Below are 23,250 nucleotides of genomic sequence, written 5' to 3'. Positions count from 1 at the left end.
TTGTTTCTAGCTCGTTAATGGATTAGAATTGGTATCTACTTAGTATAGTTTTACCCCTTCTTCGGGTTTCTATAGATTAACTATGAAAAAGGTACTCATTGGTCAAACATGATCAATAGGTTCTCTCTTATATGTTTTATGTTTTTTCGGGCTTCAGAGATAAATGTACGAAAAAGAACTTTTGGAGTTTCCTTTTTGTCCCTTTTCAAACTCTCTAAACATGAAAAGGACTGAGTTATCTTTGTCGTTAAACTCGTTAAAAACATTAAATAGTGACAAACTTGTCCATCTAGACAAGACCGAGTTTCACCTTCGCTAGACTCGTTAAAACATCAAATAGCGATGGATTCAGCCGAAGGGTGGAATTATACAACAAGAATATGTTATCCTCCTCAAGCTTGATAAAAATAAAGAGGTACTGGTCCAAAAAGACTGGGGAAAATGGGAAAAAGCTGGGAACACTTTATGGTAGCAGGTCGCTCTTGAACATGGCACTTTCACCTCATCACCATGACAATGTGGGTTAGGTCATTCAGCTTGATGGTTATCACACCATTGGTCTATCATACCATCCATCATTTTGTTTTGGTTGAATGCTATCAATTCACTTCAATGTCACCGATATGTTCAAGAGAAGTCATTCAGTTCAAACTTCATCCTTTACAATACTATAAACCTTCATTTTCATGCCTGCCATAATTGAACCTTATGTCGTCAGTCGATGTTTCATCTCAAAAATAATTTACCTCGTTTCATGTCGTTGATGTGGGATACATCAAGGCCTTCTTATGATGAGTCGCTTATTGTCAACATCAACACATCATCCAAGAAGTTGACTTAGAAACACCCCTTCAGTACCTTGAGGCTTGCATACATCAATGGCAGGTTTCTCGCTTCTGGCGATAGGTTGACATCAATGGCCTTCGGCCGAAAGACTTCATTTGGTGTTCGACATCAAATCATTTATTCACACCATGTGAAATGTACTACAGTACCTTGAGGGTCATTATCATTATCATTGATTCCTCTTGTGTCTGTTAACGACTTACATCATTGGCTGGTAATCAGATGATGTCTCTCCATGTTCGACTTCATATCATCTATTCACATCATTAGACTTCTACTTGAGGAAAGATTGGATGAGATTGAAGACCCCAGATCTAGTTTCATCCATCCAAGCTGCAATATATTTTAGGAGTACTATATCAAATTTACGATGGCCTTACATTCATGGTCATCCATTCATGGGTCTATATCTGTAGATGACTATTTTTGTACATGTAATGAAAGTTTATAAAGCTGAGCATGGATATGCCTTCCCTCAGCTAGTTTGTGAGAAAAAATCAAAGTGTCATGATATATGTATTGTAGCTAATGCAGGTCTCCTTCAGTTTCGAAAACTTATCTCCAAGTGGTAAAGCATCTGACTCGACATGTTTATTTTTGACTTCATGCTTTAGGGGGCAACTGTTACAGGAAAATTTGGGCACATCAACCCCAACTTCTAGATCCGTATTATTAGGGTCCATCAACCCCTAATTCAGTTGTTTTCATTCCCTAATGAATTTAACCTACGTCATGCTTGCCTCCTAAGAGTTTCATGAAACCTTTCATCAAAAAAATGTCCCTAAGGAGATCAACGTAGGGAGACTTCTATCAGGCTACAATGCATTGCAGGAACTGCATTGACTAGGTGCTATGCATTGCATCTAGCCTTTCTTTCACTTGCACTGAGCGAGATTCATTGAATTTTTGAAATGATTCCATTTGATTCCTCATCCAATGGATGCTTCTAGAAGTTTCTAGATGGATTGAGCCCGCTTTTGGATGAGGAAGAGGATGAATGAACCTTAATCCATTATCCCTTCCTCCATGGAACCACTTCCCAATTATGGAAAAGCATTCATGAAGGCCATTAATGGATTAACCTCCTCCATTCAACTATAAATTGACCAGGCATTCAAAGGCTGAAAAAGGTGGAAACTTCTTGAGCTAAGGAAATGTTGTTTGAATTAGATTAGTAGCGAGATTAATGTTATCATGTCAAATTGTTGTTTCATGAGGAGAGAAGGGTTTGAAGCTAGAAGGATGACACTGAATCGGACATAAATCTACATGGGTTGTAATTCTTCCTTCTATGAATAAAGAGTTCTATGCTTTTTTCCATTCATGTGTTATATGAGGTATATTGTACTTTCGATTCTATAATATGTTTAATTAATAGGTCGATATGTATGCTTTGATCGTTTTCTGTCTCAGCTTGTGTGCAGGTACCTTTCAAGCGAGTTAAGTACGGAAGGGAGTGGAAAAAGTGGTCAAAGCGAAGAGGGATCGAGAGAGAGATACAGGTTGGTTCTTTTGATCCTCTTTATTTTATCTGTTAGCTATAGGAAAAGCAATGGAATTACTTTAACTGTTGTTCTAGATTTGCTACTAGGTCTAGGGGTTAGTCATTTGAAGAAACGCTAAATTTTCCCATAACACTACCTCTACCAAAACCACACTGAAATAAGAATCTATGGTTTCCAACTTGCCCGTATAAACTGCCGAAATACCTCCCTATGAGGTTATTTTCTCTTGAGTATTATAGGAAAATAATGAACTCTAATGAAGTCAAATTTGTCTCAGCCAAGAAACAAACTCATTTCAAGGTCAAAAATCATTTAGGCCCTTTCATCTGTAATTCTAGAGAAGTAGGGTAGGAAGCAGATCATATTCTGCAACAAATGAAGTTTCAAAACAGTTTCATGTGGAGTTATGAACCCCAATGGTTTATGACCAAGCTAAGACAAAAAGTTAAATTGGGACCTTACATTCATCACCCATACCATAAATTGAAAGATATCCCAATCAATCGGAGTGGTTGGAAAACGCTCTCATAGACAGGGATAGTACAAAGATAGATGTTGAAAATACCTTGATTAATTTAGAGAGACAACTTGATGAAAGCTCATTCCTACAGGTTCTAGAGAACGAAGGAACCATGAGTACCCCTACTATTTTGCATATTCCTGAGAATGAGGAAAAGAATCCCAAAAGGAATCGAAAGGGAGCCTCTAATTCAGTCATGGACACATCCAATGGACAGTATGAAGCCAGCCAGAGTAAAAGGCCAAGGCTTAATCCTATTTTAGAACAGGAAGACAAAGAAGGCTCAGTAGAAATAACTAATACTGAGTTAGACATGAGCAAGGGCACAACTCCATCTGGGAAAACACAAGAGCCATCTGCATCATAGACTCAAATGTGGGAAAGGTAGCTCACTGTAGAAGTCTACTCATTTAGTAGGCTTGGTGATAAAGATAGGCTCATTAGGGACAGATTTAAAGAAATCAAAATGAGAAATGAGAAACTAAAGGCACAGTCTTATGTGTATTATCTCAAGCTTACACCTACCAATCAAACTAGGTTTATGTCAGCTTTTGACATCAAGGAAGGAAACATGTAAATGTCCTTGAGAAAGCCAATTGTACAACAACCAAGGACATCAACAGATTTCAAGAAGATTGATTTTGAGGTATTGGCAAGGGATATTCATCCCATTGATCAAATTGAATTTCACAAACAGGTTGGATAAATGATTTACTCCACCCCTATAGAAAAATCCATAGCTACCCATCATTTGCAGGATTCATTGAACAACATTTCAACCCAGTATCAGTTGGAAAAGGCCTCCTTACAGGCCAAATAAACCATAATCAAGTCTTTGTAAGACTTAGTGATTGAATTGGGACATGATCCCAAAGACATCAAAGCTACCGAAAAACTGATCAAGAAAAAGATTGATGACATTGCAGCACTCAAAAAGCAATTGAAGATACCTCAATTGCAGCATCCCCGGACATAGGAAGTATTGGAAAATCAAACAAGGTATGAAAAGTTGATGGACTTAGTCCTCAAACTAAATGATCAATTCAGGGAGATAGAGAAGGAATTGGATAGCCTAATACAATTAAAGGAAACGGATATTGCCATTACCTCAGTGAATGTCATCCCAGTAGTTACCATGGTTGTTCCTTCCACATTGACAGCCTCATTGGCCCCCACAGCTCCAATGGCCACAACACAACCAGTTTCCACTGAGTGTACATCAGGTGAAGAAGCAAAAAATTTGGTTAAATCTATTGAAGAAATGTCCATACAGACAACAGAGATGAATAAGCTCAAAGAAAAGGTGACAAGCTTGGAAACTGATTACAAGCTTGCCAAAATCATGCACAAAGAAGAAGTGCAAAAAGCTACCAGGATGAGTGAAAGATTGAAAGCCATAGAAAAGGACTTGACACTGAAAGAACCCCTTGGGCAGACAAAGGAACTATTATGGGCCAATATCATTGACTCTGTAAATGATATTTGCCCATCTATTCAGGTGATCTTTGAGCAAGTAGAGATGATAAAGATGGCTACAAAGGCCATCCAAAGAGTAAAAGAAGAATGAGGAGAAATTCCTGAAGAGGCTACTAGAATTATCCAATTCCTTAACAGCGAGAATAAGTATGAACTTCAGGAATTGGAAATAAAGAATAGAACAGAGATAATCTTGAAGGTGAGAAAGGTCCTCTCCAAGAGAAACTTAATGCAAAACTTGGAGGACAAGTTTCAGAATATGCAGGTATCAGTAGATAGATTTATGGCTAAGTTCCAAATTTTGAGAGAGAAGGGATTACCCAGACCCTTAGTAATCAACGACAAGCTCATGACACAGGACGATTACAACAAGAGAATCATAGATGTAGGAAAGGATCAGGTCAATACATCATTAATGAAGGCATTTCTAATAGGAAAAGTACTCTACCAGACATTTGAAAACATGTTTTACCTCCAACATGAGGTAAAACACTTGTTTATCAATAAGCCTACTTTCTCCAAGTACACCGAGGCAGATGAAATATATAGGAGAATGCTAAAAATCCAATTACCTGATTCTGAAATCTGGGAGAAATTAACTGATTTACTAAAGAAATATGTAGTAAAAAGGTTAATGTATAGTAAAAGTAAAACAACATGGTAAAAGGATGAAGACAGATCAGCAGAGTCAAAGTGTATCAGTGTCAAAGTGCATTAGATGAAAGCCTAAAGTAAATGAAGCTTCCAATGTGAAAGATCAAACAACAAAGAAACATAAAGGGCTAAAAATCAAACCATAAAAGCCAGCAGTACCAACATAAAAGGGACAACACGAAACAGTTCAATAGCTATCGCTATCTTCTTGTAAGAAGATATTTTGATTTCCTAGATTAAATCTCAAATTAGTTTGAGATATTTTGTAATAAACTTTTGTATAAATACTTCACAATTCGAAGTATGTCCGGTGGATTCTATTGGACATTTCTATAGACATTTTTACCAAGAAGACCCAAAAGATTATTGTATCAGTTGATGAGCTAGCAGGTTGGATTGATTAATAAAGATCAGACTGTTCCAAGGATTCATGTGTTGAGCGAATTTTAGACAAGTATTTTCATGTGTAATTGTCATTTTTCTCAAAGTTATTAATAATATTATATGTGTTTGAGTATAAATGCTATAATTAGAATAGTATTTCAGAACTTGTTTAAATCACACTCTATTTTAATAGTTAAGCATTTGAATGTTTTCTTCTGATATTTAAATTAAAGAATTCTTAATTTCTCTTTGGTTTAGATTGATTTCATGAATAATCCAGATTAAAGAATTCTTAACTACCCTTTGATTTCGATTACACCTTCCTTCCTCATTCATTATCCGGGTCTGAGAACCCTTAACTTCTCTCTTTCCTTGAGTGAAACCCTTTCACCCTTCTGTCTCAAGCATCTGAAATACACTCTGTTATCTTGCCCTTGGAACATCCCCTTTAGTGAGTTTATCTAGTCTTTCTCCCTTATCAGTTGACTCCATAGCCCAATGGTCCAAAGGACATCAATTTATCCATCTGTTTAAGAGATCCCACCACCAAATTTCAAAAAAAATCAAACACCCATTGAACAATCATAGCTAGCCTAAAAATATTCTTAACTAAAACAAAGTTAATCTTTAAAGAGAGAGCCCTCTATGAGCATCAGGAAGGCTAGGTCCTGATCTCCAAAAGCGGATAGTGGTTATCTTTGGGTTTTCCTTCTTATTACTTCAAAGGAATTATCAGAGTGATAACATTTCTGGTGACCATACTGAGGACTTCGATCCTCAGCCTCATAAAAACTTTAAGGAAACCTTCAATCAAATCTTGAGCCCCTTAAGGTCATTACCTGATGTATTTTTTCAGAAGATTTCATAAAAACAATTTAAGAAACTTAAAATTCTGGCTCCTAAAAAGATTTACTACACTAGGGCCAACCTAGATCCAAACCCTGCAACTATGGTGGATGACCCAGACAAAATTCTAAGGAAGCCAAAAAATGAAGAAACTCAAGCCAGTAGTAGCCAGCTAGATAGAGCCAATTCACTCCATGAGGAGTTTTCAACTTTAGAAGAAGTCCCTTTTGATTTGTCATTTGACCTCTCATTATTTAGAACCAAATATGAGAATGATATCCATGAAATAGTTTTAGACCCTGAGTTTACTCAACTCATTGAATAAAAAAGGGTTATTCATCAAGATTTGGATAAATTTGTCTTAGACGCTTTTGACAAATTAGAATCCTTGACCTCTACGTTGATTAGTAATATAGAAAGTTCTTATCTTCAACAATTTGTAGAGCTAGCTTCCCTTATTGTTGTTGCCTTTCAAATTTCCTCACAGTCATTACTCACTATAAATCCACCTTCCCTTACCACAACTTCATCAATTGTATCTACCACAATTCAATCACCTAAATATATTATTAATCAATCATCTTCATCATCATCTAGTTCACCTCCATCAATTTCAAGCCCTTCTTCAATCACCACAACTTTACCCCCAAGTCAAACCAAAATCAAAACAATGGCAAATAGATATGCTCCTATTGTTTTACCTACCCAACCACATCCCATGGCTGAAGATTATCAGAGTAAGATTTTCCTTTTTGATGCTCATGGTCATTACACTACCGAGCTGCATGTAAGCAAGATGTCTGAATTTTTTGAATTGCATGAAATAGATGAGGCAGATGTCCAAATGAGACTCTTTTCCAAAACTTTAACTGGTGATGTCAAGAAGTGGTTCAAGGCCTTTCCTACCAACCATATTGCAGACCTAAAAAAATTTCAAAGGTTATTCATTGATAGGAGGGAAAGAAAAAAGAACCCATTGCAAATACTTTCTAAATATGAGAATATTAAGAGAGCTCCCAATGAATCATTTCAGCACTATTGCACTAGGTTTAATAATATCTATAATTCAATTCTAGCCAACACTAAGCCTCCTCATGACCTAGCATTAATTAAGTTCCCTAATGGTTTTGATGCTGATATGTCAGACTAGCTAAGGGAGAGAAACCCTGAAACACTTGAACAAATGCAAAGTAATGTTGTCAGTGTAGAGGCCAACCTGTTAGCTAAGAAAGTACAAATGAGGAATGAACAGAAAGTTGTATTTAAAGAACAAGCCTCAACTTCAGACGGAAAAGTAGATTTTTTAGCTAAAATTTTAGAAAGAATTATGGATAGGTTAGATATCATGGATAGGAAAAATCAATGGGATAATCAACAACAACAACTCCCAATAAGAAACCCAAATTTCAGGAAAAACCCTAATACTACAAAAAATGCTACACCAGACCAATAGATTAGGCCCCCCTTCCAAGAAAAATATGTTGAGGACTCACAAAACTAAGAAGCAGAGGATGATACTTAGATTAACTTACTAGAAACCACATAGGAAGACATTGTTTATCTTAAACAATAAGAACATGAGTTATATATGCTTCAGCAGTTACAGTTAGAATCTGGTGAATCTTTTGATTTTAAACAAGGGTATGAATCAGTTATATATGAGGTAAATAAACAATATAGCTTGAGAAGTAAGAAGAATAACGAGACTCCCGTTAAAAGATCCATCCAAGCCTAGACTAAGATAATAAAAGAAGCTCGAGTTAAAAAAAGTATTGCAAATTGTCCCTAGAGAACACGTGAAACTTCAACCCCCAGGATTGTAGATATAACCTCCACTGAAACCCAAACAGAGCCAATAATTGAAAACAATCAAGATAAAACAAATCAAGGAAAAACAGGAGAAACGCAGACTGAAATGCCTACCAATGGGAAACAAGATAAAGACACTAAAACTGCACACATTAAGGAAGATTTGAATCAAACAAATAAACCTCAGCTCCCTTTCAATATTAAAAATGAAATAGCTAAATTAAAGATATCAGTTCCTTTGACTGAATTGGTAAAAGATGAATCTTATAAGTCACAGATAACTGAGACTTTGAACATAGGAGAGGGAGAGGATTCTATTAATTTGAATGATGACCAGCCTGAATTACTGTTTGGTCCTGAGGCCAATGGAATTAATCAGCAAGGGGGAGTTCCTCCTTTTTACACCGGCGTAAATATTCATGATAAAATTTTGCATAACACTATGTTGGACTCAGGAGCATCCCACAATCTCATGCCAAAGGCAATAATGGAAAGACTAAACCTAGACATTACCAGGCCTTATGAGGATTTATTTTCTTTCCACTCTAGCCAGGTTAAATGCCTTGGTTTAATCAAAGACTTATGTGTGACTCATGTCCAAGTGCCTTGAAAAGAGCATTCAGATGGACATCGTAGTTGCCGATATCCCACCAAAATATGGAATGATACTATCTCGTCCATGGAGAGAAAAACTGTAGGGATCATTGTAGTCGGATATGTCTTATGCCACCATATCTATTTTTGGCCAACCAAGAAAACTATATAGGGAGACCTTGATGAAGTACATGGTTAGTAGTGAGGAAAAGCCCCAAAACTTTCCCATAGAGACAGGATCAGGGTGGCAGATAATCCCTTTCTTGTTGAGAGGGAGTGTTGAAATATGGCAACAAGAATATTCCAATTTAATTTGTCCTGAGTTAAATTGTGAATTAAAATCGAATTTAGTCTTAACAACTACCTGGAAATAATTAATTAATTAATTTTAAATTAATTAGTTGGAGAAATTCAAGTTAGAAGTCTTTCTGAAGTCATGCAAGATTTATCCCTTAAATTAAGGAGATAATATTGAGTTATATTTGAGTTGTAATTAATTAAATCAGTTTACTGAGTTAAGTCTAGTTAAATTATTTCCTAGGATGCCTAGTTTTCCACTTGGTAATAGGCTAATCATCACAAGGAACAACACAAGGAAATAGGAGCTTGGAGGGAAAAGACGAAGGTTGGAGAGAAGCCAAGATTGCATGTGAGCATTTGTGAGGATTGTACTGAGAGTTGGCTAGCTTTGACAGCTAAGGCTTTGTATAATTCCTATGTATTTCCATCTATGATAATAGAATAGTGTGCGATTTTTAATTGAGGCTTTCCCCAAAGTATTTTCATGTGTATTGTGCCATTGAATCTTCTTCTTTTGGTTATACTATTTAGCTTGGTCTTTAATATTTCACAAATTGATAGTGGAAGTAGGTTATAGTATTTTGCTTTTATTTATATTGCATTATCGGGTTAACCTATCACTGATTTTATACATGGTATCGAAGTTGTGAATAGTATACTGAGAAGAGAATTCGAAGTTTGAAGTACGGGTTTGTAGGTGCAAATTGAATCCATATCATACTTCAAGGTTGGCCAATGGCGTTCTATGGCCTGAGACTCGAGTATGCCTTGGAAGGTAGCTCGAATTACATAACATGGAAAGATAGAATGGAGTTTGTATCTGAAGACAATGTCTTGAAGGAATTCATTGATCAAGAAATCCTAAAGCTAGCTTCAACTAATGCACAAGAGTTGGATGAGTGGAAGAAGTGTGTGGCGAAGGCGAGATGGATCATCCTTGAGGGAGTTTGAGACCATATTGTCTCAAGTCTCCATGGGAAGGATAATCCATTTTCAATGTGGAAGACATTGAAAGACCTCTACCAGAACAGTAGCAACTAGAGGAAATTGGCGCTCAAGGATAATCTTCGAAGAATCAAGATGGAGAAGGGCGATACTATTTCCACATATCTGAACAATCTTAGCACCTATAGAGATGAGCTTGGCAATGTGGGAATAACTACTATCGATGATGATATGGTGAACCTTGCTCTCCTTGGCCTTCCAAAGAGTTGGAATAACTACCACGACACTGTGAATGGAAGGGAGAAACTATTGAATTGGGAGTGACTGTGGTTGGATCTTATGGAGGAGGAGATCAGGAGAAGCACATGAGATGGTTCTTCATCTAAGAATGATGATGAAGAAAATCTGGCCTTAGCAAGTAAGGCAAGGAAAGGGAAGGGGAAGGACTCCAATTTCAAATCGAATTCTTCTCATGGAGGGAAGAAGGGTGACATGTCTAAAGTAAGATTCTTTAATTGTCACAATATGGGACATTATGCAACTAATTTCCCATCAAAGAAGTCCAAGAAGGGATCTTAGGAAGGTGAGGAAGATGAGGAATTAACCTCTCAGTTCGAAATGGACTTTACCCTCATCGCATGCATGGTGTCATCGATGATGGGTTCTTTCTGGTATCTTGACAGTGGAGTCTCATTCCACATGACCAGTGATAAAAATTTATGTGACTTGGAGGAGAAAGACCTCAAGATTCGCATAGAGATGGGTGACGATGGAAGGTATAGCATTTCAGGAGTGGGCACGGTTGCTTTTCAGAGGGAGCATGGAGCTCCTCTCACCTTAACAGATGTGATGTATGTGCCTGGACTGAAGAACTTGGTATCTATCGCGATGTTGGAGGACAAAGTCTATGATGTTGTCTTTAGTAAAGGAAAGGCATTCCTAAGACACATAGCCACGGGTCAGACCAATAGGATAGGGATTCAGGTGAAGAATCTCTATAAACTAGAGGTAGATGATTATGTAGCATTGAGTATAAAAGCATAATTGGTGCAAAGACAAGACATTGGTGAGTTGTGGCACAAGTAGTTGGGCCATTTTAATCATGGGGCTTTGAAGATAATGCAACTAATATCTACAGGACTTCCCAAAGGTAAACTTGAGCAAGTCGACACATGCAAAGGTTGTACCTTGGGAAAGTACACCAAGTCTTCCTTTCATGATCGAGACAGTCGAGCAGAGGCTATCTTAGAGCAAGTTCATACTAATTTGTGTGGACCATTCTCGATGGCATCCCCAACGAAGAAAAGGCATTATGTGATTTTCATTGATGACTATTCTCGTAAATGCTGGATTTATTTCATGTAGAAGAAGGACCAAAATTTCACAAATTTTTTTGAGTTCAAAGCCTTGGTCAAGAAAGAGTCAAGGAAGAATATCAAGGCCTTGAGAAGCAAAAATGGTGGAGAATATGTCTCTGAAGTGTTTGAGGACTTCTATGCAGTGGAAGGAATTAAATGAGAGTTGACGACACCTCATAACCCACAGCAGAATGGGGTGGCTGAGAGGAAGAACAAAACTATTGTAGGGGCATCATGGGAAATGTTACATGACCAAGGCCTACCACTTCACTTGTGGGCCAAGACATGCAACACAATGGTCTATTTGTAGAATAGAAGCCTGGATTGCATACCTGGGATGAAGACACCAGAGGAATCTTTCTCTGGTAAGAGACTAGATGTGGGTAATTTTAGGATCTATGGCTCACCGGTATATTTCTGTGTGACAAAGGATGCACGGAAGAAGCTTGAGTGAAAAACAGAGTTAGGGATATTTGTGGGGTACACTGATACACCTCACAATTATCGGGTGTACTTTTCTACCAGTTGGAGGATATTCGTTTGCAGAGATCTCAAGTTTGATGAGCAGACAGCCATGCGAGTTTCAAATTGAGAGAGGGCTCCAACTACAAGCTGTGGAGGAACTATTGGCTCCTAAGGAGGAGAAGCCTCAGACTGATGCAGAGTAGATGCATGTAGAGGTTCTAGGAGTGGAGACATCCACTCAAGTAGAGCCTTCTAGAGATGGACGAAAGCACACAAGAGAAGCTAATAGATTGTTGGAGGATGTGAGAAATAATGTGAGAGCACCATATTCTCAGCGCAGATAGAGGAGGTAACCTGAGAGGTACACTGGATACATGGCCCTTGTTGGGGAATGCGTTGAGACCGATCCATCTTCCTTTGAGGAAGTAGTGTAGCAGCCAATTTGGGTTGATGCTATGGTGGAGGAGTATGACTCCATAGTTCATGATAGTGTTTGGGACGTCGTTCCAAGACCGGAGAACAAGTCAATTGTGAATTCCCATTGACTTTACAAGGTAAAGAGAGATGCTGATGGTAGTGTGGAGAAGCATAAGGCAAGATTTGTTACCCGTGTCTTTTCACAGGTCGAGAGGATCATGTTTCTGCAGTATATTTCGACAGAGGAGCAAGATGCTAACATTTTGACAAAGGCATTATCAAAGTGTAAATTTGAGTTCCATGGAGACAGGATTGGGGTGGCAGATAATCCCTTTCTTGTTGAGAGGGAGTATTGAAATATGGAAACAAGAATACTCCAATTTTATTTGTCCTTGAATTAAATTGTGAATTAAAATCGAATTTAGTCTTAACAACTACTTGGAAATAATTAATTAATCTATTTTAAATTTATTAGTTGGAGAAATTCAAGTTAGAAGTCTTTCTAAAGTCATGCAAGAGTTATCCCTTAAATTAAGGAGATAAGATTGAGCTATATTTGAGTTGTAATTAGTTAACTCGGTTTACTGAGTTAAGTCCAGTTAAATTAGTTCCAAACTGTTTGAGAAAACAATAGTGAGTTATCAGTCAGTTGATGCATTAATGAACTCAACTAGTGCTACTCTAGTTAACTGAAGATTCCCTCATCAGAAACTCATGCACGTATATTCTAAGAAATACCCAGTTGAGATTAATGTTCAAGGACAGTGTACTATCAGTTTCATGTGTTTTCTCATAGTGAAAACTCATGCATGTAGTCAAGGATTCATCCTTGAGGATTGCGTAGTTTTGAAGGCTTGGTTTTCCACTTGGTAATAGGCTAATCATCCACAAGGAATAGCGCAAGGAAATAGGAGCTTGGAGGGCAGAGAGGAATGCTGGAGAGAAGCCAAGATTTCCTATGAGCATCTGTGAGGATTGTATCAAGAGATGTCTAGCTATGAGAGCTAAGGCTTTGTATAATTCCTATGTATTTCCACCATTTATGATAATACAATAGTGTGGGGTTTTTAGCTAAGGCTTTCCCCAAAGTATTTTCATGTGCATTGTGTCATTGATTCTTCTTCCTCTGGTTATATTTTTAAGCTTGATATTTAAGCTTCCACAAATTGATAGTAGAAATAGGTTATAATATTCTACTTTGATTTATATTCCATTATCGGGTTAACCTATCGCAAATTTTCTACACCAAACACTTTTATGATATATCATATGATTATACATTTTATATGACGATGGTGGTTCGTAATTTGTTTGGTTATCTTCTATGGTATACATGTGTTAAATGCCAATCTAGAATTTTGTTTGCAATGGTATCTACATAGTGATTTTGGGCTCTAGGTACATGACTAAAAGTAATGGTTTCAAATTCATGTAGCAACAGCTTAACTCATAGGTATTTTCTAAACATGACTTTATTATGTACATGATACATGCCATTCAATTGCATGACAAGTAGCAAGGAATCTAAACGAACATGAAGATGAAGGATGTAATGAGTGAGGGCATCGACTAACAAACCTATCACTTCATCATATTTGGCCTGATTATTGGTGTCGGATCCAATGCACATGTCATTTAAAATGACTAACGTATGCAAGGGGGTAAAAATGGGCCAGACTATCGAGGCTAGATTCTGGGAGAAGCGACTCACACTGTCGGCATGACTGATATACGGTGTGGATGATGGATCCATTTGAAAGGCGCAAAAGACAACGGATGAGATGATGTAATCTACCTAACTTCATGGTAGAAATAAAGACACACAAATCAGAGGGATGTGCTATGAGCGAAAGGTCTTGAGGTAGAGTGCATTGGAAGAATTAGGAAGGAAATGGCCTTCAAAATCCTCTGAAGAAATACACCCTTACTTAAGGGTAGAGTAATTAGGGGTATACATATCTTCTATGGTGTCCTCATGAGGATGAGAGATGGACGGATGGGAGGAAGACTGACTACATGATGCGACAGCATTCTCTGGTGCATCTACTTGAGAAATAAGGTTCACATATGCATCATCTTGAATGGTAGACGACGAGCTAGTAGATGGAGGATCTACGGATGTTGAGACCTGCGGTTCTATTGAAAGAGGTTTGATAGAAGCGCGCGCAGAAACCTCAGAAAGGTTTTACTGTGAGGAACTCAAGGATGACGACAGATAAAGGATATGGCCTATGGTTTCCATCATCTTGACATTAGGTGGAGGGATCACAATAATGGGACAAGAGTCTCCCTATTTGGTTGACTTGTGGTACCAGAATCCACAGGTAGAGGAGCAGAGGCTCCACTATGAGTGGCCTCGTATTCACGAATCACCCTAAGGAAATCGCTAAATTCATCGAGATGAGGGCACCAATGGGAATAGTGACCATGAAGATCACACAAGGCACAAGGGTGCTTTGTGCGCAACGTTTTCAGTTTCTTAGGTGGGATCGATAAGTTAACATGGACTTCCAGAATATTTAACTCAGGGAATGCTTCATGAACCAAAGGTTTAAGTTGAGGAAGTTTGGGACAATTGTTGGTGGCGTGCCTAATAACTTAACACAAAGCACCCGAGGGTGTTGGATTTGGGGCTTTAGGGGCTAGAGGAGCTTGGGGAACCTTGTCCTTAGGTTCTTTCCTTTTAGATTTGCCCCCTTGTCTGGATGCTTTCGTAATAGAAGTTGGTCCCTGTTGAGGTTGTGATGGAATTGAAGTAGAGACAAGGGTCATGGGGACCAATTGAACTGGTGTCAAAGCATGATAAGATCTTATCTAACCAAGCGGAATGCTTATAGGGGGATTGATGTACCATATAGGGAAACCCGTGATGCTTGTAACATGGAAAAACTCATGGAGGTAGGCTCTGAGATGGGAAGGGGAGGACCGGGGAAAGAACCCAACAATGAGGAACCTTTATAGACTTTGGGTGAAACACTGGTGGTAGGAGTTGTAGACTATTTGTCCAACATTGAGAAGATAATGGACTTAAGTGAGGTCACGGATGTTGGCTCGTAGTAAGTCAACTGATAGATGGTAACGATCTTCCCATCATGGGCAAAGCACATCTTGAGAAACATCGTAGATGAAACAACTGACATGGCATATGTGTAACTATGACCTAAGAGAATGTTGTAATCCAAAGGGGCATCAATGAATTCAATGTCAACGTGGACAGTCTTGCCTGCAAGGGTCACTAGATAGTTGCGGCACATGCCAAGGGGTTGGGAGGAGTGTCCATAACAAGAATGAAAGGTGATGGTGGAGGGGGACAACTTAGGTGACTTGAGTTGTTTCCAAATAGTAGCGGACAACACATAGGTGGATGCACCTTCATCAATAATGCATTGGGAGATGATGGCATTACGGACTCTAACTAGTATTTGGAAAGAAACAAATGAAGGCAATGGGGGAGGCTTTGATGTATCAACTAGGAAGACAATAAATCGATCGTTAGAAGGATCTACTTCACCCAAGGAAGTTAGTAGAGAATTATTTTGGAATGGGAACAATTGTAGGACTTCCAATGTCGACATGGCAGCTGGTGATTGTGCCAAGTTGTCTACTATACTATATGTTTGGGAAACTCTATTAGAAGTCGCATTACGACATAATGGTCCCTTTGGGATCTTAGGAATGGCCTCAAATTTTTGTTAAGGGATATGTAAGGTACCATTTGGTGTCATAAGAGGATCAACAGATGCTTTGGTTTAGGACCTGGTGGCAGAGGGGTTGTCATATTGACACGACTGAGTTTGTAGGTTGATATTGGAGGGGTTAACCTCATCAGAGTTCATCATAAGGAATCTGGTAGTTACCATGACCAGAAGGTTGGGGGAGATGGGCTACTTTACTTGGCTGAGGTTGAGCAACAATAAATCCTTGTAGAGGGAAAGGATTTGTGAGCACTGCCAGTTGGGTTGGTGCATGGTTCTGAGGCGATTACTGACCTCTAGAAGATGCTTGAGCTTCCCATATTTGGTGTATCTGGGGTAAGAGGGGACACTTATGTGTACAGTGGCCATGTACACCACAACATTCACAAGGCTTGTTCATAGGAATAGCCTTGTTCTGCTTTGGTTGGCCACCCTATTGCTGGTTGTTGATGTTAGGCTGGTTCCCCTGGGGTTTACTAGGTTGGTTACCTTGATTACCCTAGTTACCCTTGTTACTCTTCCCCTTATTATTTTTCTTCGAATTTTTGGGATTGGTAGCACTCTTCTATGCAAACACTTGACCCTGAGGAGGTGGTGGTTGTCAGGGTTGAAGATGCATGGGAGACTGCAGTGCTAATGCTTGAGGGGTTGGAGAACTCAACTATGCATAAGGAGGATCAAGAGTTCAGTAGACATGTTGGGGCACTAGAAACATGTTGCTAGTAGCAGGGGAAAAAGTTTTGGAGGAACTAGTGCTTCCCTACGGGTAGCCATAACTTTTCTAAGTATATGGCAAAGAGTGAGAAAGAGATCCAACCATACCGTCGTGTTGGAAATACTCAGAGGGGGGTGAATCAGTATTTCTTTTTCTCACTATTGTTTTACTAGTTAAAACATATATGTTCAGAACACAAAATGAACAGCAGGAATAAATGCTTTTATTAGTATAACTATGCAGTAAAATAAATATAATAAATAGATTGTCACAATTGGTTGCCAAGCTCCAACTTGGACTTTGGTGAGGCTCCAACCTCCTGAGCACCAACTCTATTTTTCCAAGACACCAATCTTGGACTTAGGAGCACCAACTCCCAAGGACTTCAATCCCGTTCAATTCTGAGGCTCCAACCTCTTTGGTATACACTGGTGTGTTGCTGCGCTCTTTTCAGCTTCCACTACTTTTGTTGCCCCCTTTTCTTCTACTGCTTTCACTATCTCATGCTCAAGTTATACCGTTCATGAATAACCACTACAGTTCTCTGTTTTTGCTGCTTTTATATGCTCCATGCCCTTGTCCATTCGTTTCCTCTTACATGCTGGCTCTTTGGCTTCCTCCTCAATTGATCGCTTAACACTTCAGCTTCCATTCCTTTGCTTCTTCTGTCTATACAAATGTTCCAAAATCTAAGTAGAAAAACCCAAACTCCCCTTTCTTAAATAAAACTCGGCCCTTGACCTGTGGTTAATACCTTACAGGATTTATCAGAGGCGCTTAATCACCCATCGGAAGCCACCACCCGAGTGTTTTAATCAACCATCGGAAGCCACCACCCGAGTGTTTTAATCAACCATCGGAAGCCACCACCCGAGCATTTTAATCACCCATCGGAAGCCACCACCCGAGCATTTTATCAACCATTGGAAGCCACCAACCGAGCCTTTAATCAACCATCACCGAGCGCTTTAATCAACCATCGGAAGCCACCTTTTATTCAGTGCTTTCTATCAATAATCAGCCATCGGAAGCCACCACCCGAGCCATTAATCAACTATCACACAGGCTTTATCAACCATCGCACAGGTTTTAATATATACCTTAACCCCGCGGCCATGTATCATATAATACACGGAAAACATTATAAACCCCCGCTCTAATTCAAATGCCGGACTTCAATTATTATGCACCCGCCTTTACAATTATCGGCAGGTCCAGATTTCGGCGGTCGCAATAACTCTTAAGCCCAGACCTCCGACGAGGTGCGGACCCGATATGGCTTTAGACTCCCTTTAATATTGTTTCGGGTCCAATGAACATCGATGTTCGCTGTAAACAATAGACCCATTCCTCCGATGTAACGCGGACCCGATGCCTCCTTACATTTCTTCCTAAACTGAATTTGGATCCGTCATATCGGCGGATTCCTTATCGACGAGTCTTGATGGGTTTCGGACCCAATCTCCTTTAGGCTGCTCCAAATATAATTTCGGCTCTGGATGATTTTGGCGATCGCTACCTCCGCTGCTCCGATGCGATACAAGAGTTCTGCAGACCCGATATGATTTTACACTTCACTTGATAATAGTTTCGGCTCCGGATTTCGCTGATGCGATAACGATTCTCTGCTCCGCGGACCTGATATGCTTTCTATTTTGCTAGATAAGAGTTTCGGCTCCGGATTTCGGAGCTTGTACCTTGAACAGTTCCGACATTCTAGATGCGATATATTATAGACTATTTTTAATAATTCCATCAGGTCCATGCCCCTATCACAATCGGCAGATTATAGCGCCATCCCTTATGACTTGCGATCACTGCGGATGCGATATGATATTAAGCCACAGTCTATATTCCCGTCAGGTCCACAACCCTATATCGTAATCGGGGGTTTCGGGAGTGACAGCCCTTTGAGACCAGCGACATAGCGGATGTGATATTACATTTAGCCAGTTTATAATGGAGCCGCGGGTCCGTGTTATTATATCGCCTCTCTCTCTCTCTCTCTCTCTCTCTCTCTATATATATATATATATATATATATATATATATATACTCCTCAGTACTCCCGATAGTTCTTCCTTTGGCATTGTTGTTTGTAATATGTGCCCGCCGATAGTGTTAAGGCATATATATATGGGTTTTCTCCTCCGATGGCCCTATTTTCTTGTAATATATATATGGCTCCTTTGGGCTCCTCTTGCTCCATCTTCTCCTCTCGGTCCATTTTCTCCATTTGCTCCATATATATTGCTCCTCTTTGCTCCTCTTGCTCCATCTGCTCCTCTCGGTCCACTCTGTTTGCTCCGGTAGCTCCTCCGATGGCTCCTCTTGCTCTGACACTCCTTTGATATGGCTCCTCTTGCTCTGGCACTCCTCCGATATATGTGGCTCCTCTGGCTTGGTCCGCTCCTCTTGGCTCCTTTTGCTCCTTTTGGCTCCGATATGCTCTGTCTCCTCCTCTTGAATATTGCCATATTGACATCAATGACAATCTGTGTCCAACAATCTCCCCCTTTGTTATTGATGACTATATTCTTCTGCTTTCTCCCCCTTTGACATCAATGGTAAAGGAATGCATACGAACTCCCCCTGTCGAACTGCTCCCCCTGTCCTGCTGCATCTTTATGAATGAACTTGAGTGATGATAAAGAAATAACCCCCATCTTTTGTCGCAGATGTTCGAATGCTTCCCGAGGAAGAGGTTTTGTGAAAATATCAGCTATCTGCTCCTTACTAGTAATATATTCCAGAGCAATGTTTTGTTCAGCTACTTGCTCACGGAGGAAATGATACTTGATTGGTATGTGTTTGGTTCTTGAGTGCATCACTGGATTTTTGCTGAGACTGATAGCACTAGTGTTGTCACAATAGACGATAATCGGTTGATTTGTACATATGTTGAGATCTTTTAGCGCTTCCTTCATCCAAAGTATCTGAGAGCAACAGTCTGCTGCAGCAATATACTCAGCTTCGGTTGTGGATAATGATATGGATGATTGTTTTTTGCTGAGTCAGGATACCAAACAGTCTCCTAGGAAGAATGCATTCCCACTAGTACTTTTTCGATCATCTATGTTTCCAGCCCAATCAACATCGGTGTATGCAGTTACAGTCAATGTTGAACTCTTTGGGTACCAGAGACCAAAATCAAAAGTTCCCTTCAAATATCTGAGGATTCTTTTTACGTCTAATAAATTAGATTGTTTGGGAGCCGATTGAAATCTTCCCACCATTCCTATTGCTTGCATTATGTCTGGTCGTGTGGCTGTTAAGTATAGAAGGGCTCCAATCATTGACCTGTAATGAGTTGCATCTACTAGAGGGGAGTCATCATCTTTGCTCAGTTTGCAGTTTGTGGTCATGGGAGTGCTCATGGGTACACAGTCCTCCATTCCATATTTTTTGAGCATGTCTTTTAGATATTTGGCTTGAGATATACACAATCCTGCTCTGGTTTGAGATACTTGAAGTCCAAGGAAGTGGGACAGTTCACCTATCATTGACATCTCAAATTCTTTTGCCATGCTTTGAGAAAATTCATGGCTCATTTCATCATTATTACTAGCAAAAATCAGATCATCGACATAAACAAGAGCAACTAGTAACTTACCTTGATCTGTCTTTATGTATAGATTGCTTCCAGCCACTCCCTTTTTGAAGCCTTGTTGTTGGAGATAGTTATCCAGTCTTGCATACCAAGCTCTAGGAGCTTGTTTCAACCCATACAAAGCCTTTTTCAACTTACAGACTAGGTCCTTTCCTGTTGTCAGATCAAAACCTTCTGGCTGCTCCATGTAGACTTCCTCCTTGAGTTCGCCATTTAGAAATGCTGATTTCACGTCCATTTCATAGATTTTGAATCCTTTCCAGCAAGCAAATGCTAAGAACATCCTTATAGCTTCCATACGGGCCACTGGTGCAAATGTCTCTTCAAAGTCAACTCCTTCAATTTGTGAATAGCCTTTGCAGACAAGTCTTGCCTTGTTTCTGATAACCTGTCCTTCCTCATTCATTTTATTTTTTGTTGGAAATAATACTGAGAGGGGGGGGTGAATCAGTATTATCAGATCAATAAAACTTTTTCAATTTCATACTCAGAAACATATACGCTACTTCAGTTAAGTGAACCAGCGTGTACACGCTACTGTGTCTAAAGCAACCAACGTATAACCAGAAATCTTATGATTCAGTTAGTTTATCTTCAGTAAATGCATCAGGACATTATTAACCATATTAAAAGTAAACAGGTGCAGTATAACAGAACAGATCATCACACAAAAGCCACACACATGAACACCATGATATAAGGTGGAAACCCAATGTGGGTGAAAACCACCTGCTGCAAGTCGTCTCTATCTTTCTTTAATAAGAAACTTCAGTTTACAATCTTTTGTACTGGTGCAGCCTTATACCAGTACGCAAGCTACAACCTTCTCTCTTTTCAGACTCTCCTGGAAGGGAGCTCCAACCCCCTTTTCTCTTGTACTAGCTAAGATACTAGTACGTAGGTGCTGGCCTACAATCTTCTTTCCTTCAGGAACCACTTTTCATACATTTTCAGACTGGATATTCCTGAAGCACAACATTACAATCTGAAGACCACAATTCATCAATTTTCATAACAGATCATACTAGCATCATCAATCTTTGAATCACTGAACCACTGAAACCCTGTCAACACCCAGTCACCAGAACACAGAGTAGACTACAGAACTTCTGCAATAACAGACAGACCTAACTGCAACCTCAAAAATTAAGCTTCAAAAGATATACGCTACTTCAATGAAACCAACCTGTGTATACACGCGTTTTTACCAAAGACAACCTGCGTACAGATCTAAAAATAATTTCTCATAACTTGCAGCTGTACCAGACGTCAGTAATACTCAGAACATAACATTGCGTCAGTATGCAGATCTAGAAATATGCGTAATCAACCATATACCGATAGTTCATTTCAAACCATTTGATCTCGATCTATCCTTGGATCTAGTCTTTCATCAACCGGTGTGATCTCTCCTTAGCTTAGATCAAGCAACCCAGAACCTGCATACTAGATCTCTTTCTTTATCAGATATTCAAGACTTTTTCAGTACTATTTTCTAATGATCTTCTTCTCCTTATATAGCCTTAGGCCCTTCACAATACCACGGTCCAAAACCATAGTAACACAATACCATCAACTTCAAAACTGGGGATCAACACATCTGTCGAGATACCTTGGTAAAAAACATAGGCTCAAGTACCGAGGACTAACTACCACGGACCAAAGGGAAGCTTCTCGACATGTACGCTCTTTTCTGTTCATGAAACTGCGTGTATACGCGACTTTGTATATAGCGAGCCTGCGTATCCGTGACTTAGTATATAGCGTACCAGCGTGTATATGCAACTTGGGCTTAATGAACCTGCGTATATGAAATTTCTCTTCATTCTTGTAGTCTGGACTGAGATCTGTCATCAAAGAGAGTTTCCATCAAGGACAACACCTGTACCGTAGCGCCACACCTGTGCCAAAATGCCAACAATCTCCCCCTTTGGACTTGATGGCAACCCCAAGATCCTTAGAATCATTCTCCCCCTTTGTCATCAAGGGCAAAGGGCTGTGCTCCCCCTGAGAACATGTTGATATCTCTGCTCTGTTGTGCTGAACATGCTCCCCTTGACTGTAGGCAAGATCTGCAAAAGATGTTCTTCAAAAAAGAACGAAGACTTATACATCATAAAGGACCTTCCTATCACCAAAAGACTCAATACATACATCCATACTCCCAACTAAGAGGGGATAAATCAGAAATTTACATATAACAACCAATTACATTACATCATTCATCCCAGGCATAGTGGGGAAACCAACATAGGCCGTTACATGACCTTGACATCATAAAAGAGATATCACAAAAGAGATACATGACATAGAGACGAAAGATCTAGACCAAGACTTATGAAAGTCACCAGCAGCATCTAATAATCATCTTTTAGATCAGCAACCAAGATTTCCTTTTGTGCTCCTTCTCCTGAAACCAACAACAGTTGTCAACTAGAACCAAAAACATCTAAATGCCAACAATGCTTTATTAGACTTTAAGCTGCTCCCCCTGAAACTGTGCCTGCTGCACCCCCTGAAACTGTGCCTGAAGGACTCTGGCATACCCATCTCAGACCTTCTCCAACCAGAGTCTGCCCTTGCTGTTCAGAACTCCATATACGCGACTTCACCTGCATAAATCAGCGTATGTACGTGGATATCCCTTATACAACACGCGTACACCAACTTTTCTTTAGAACATACAAGCTTCAATAGCAGGATGAAGCATCAAATACTCCCAGCTTTTGTCTGAGATATTCAAAAGTCTCCGTGGGCAGTGGTTTTGTGAGAATATCAGCAACTTGTTCTTTAGAAGAAACATACTCCAACTTGACCTTTTGTTCATGCACTTGTTCCCGGAGGAAGTGATACTTGATTGGTATGTGCTTGGTCTTTGAATGCATGACTGGATTCTTTGAAATGTTGATTGCACTTGTATTATCACATAAGATAGAGACAGGTGGAGTGCAAGTGATTTGAAAATCCTGCAAGGTCTGCATCATCCAAAGAAGTTGTGTGCAACAAGATGCCGCAACCACATATTCTGCTTCAGCTGTAGATAAAGCAATCGAACTCTGTTTCTTGCTGAACCAAGATACTAATCTGGAACCCATGAAGAATGCACCACCA

Source organism: Pinus tabuliformis, chromosome 6, assembly GCF_031772625.1.
Source record: "Pinus tabuliformis cultivar Carrire ecotype Pingquan chromosome 6, CPIR1, whole genome shotgun sequence".
NCBI lineage: Eukaryota > Viridiplantae > Streptophyta > Pinopsida > Pinales > Pinaceae > Pinus > Pinus tabuliformis.
This window is presented reverse-complemented; position numbering follows the sequence as displayed.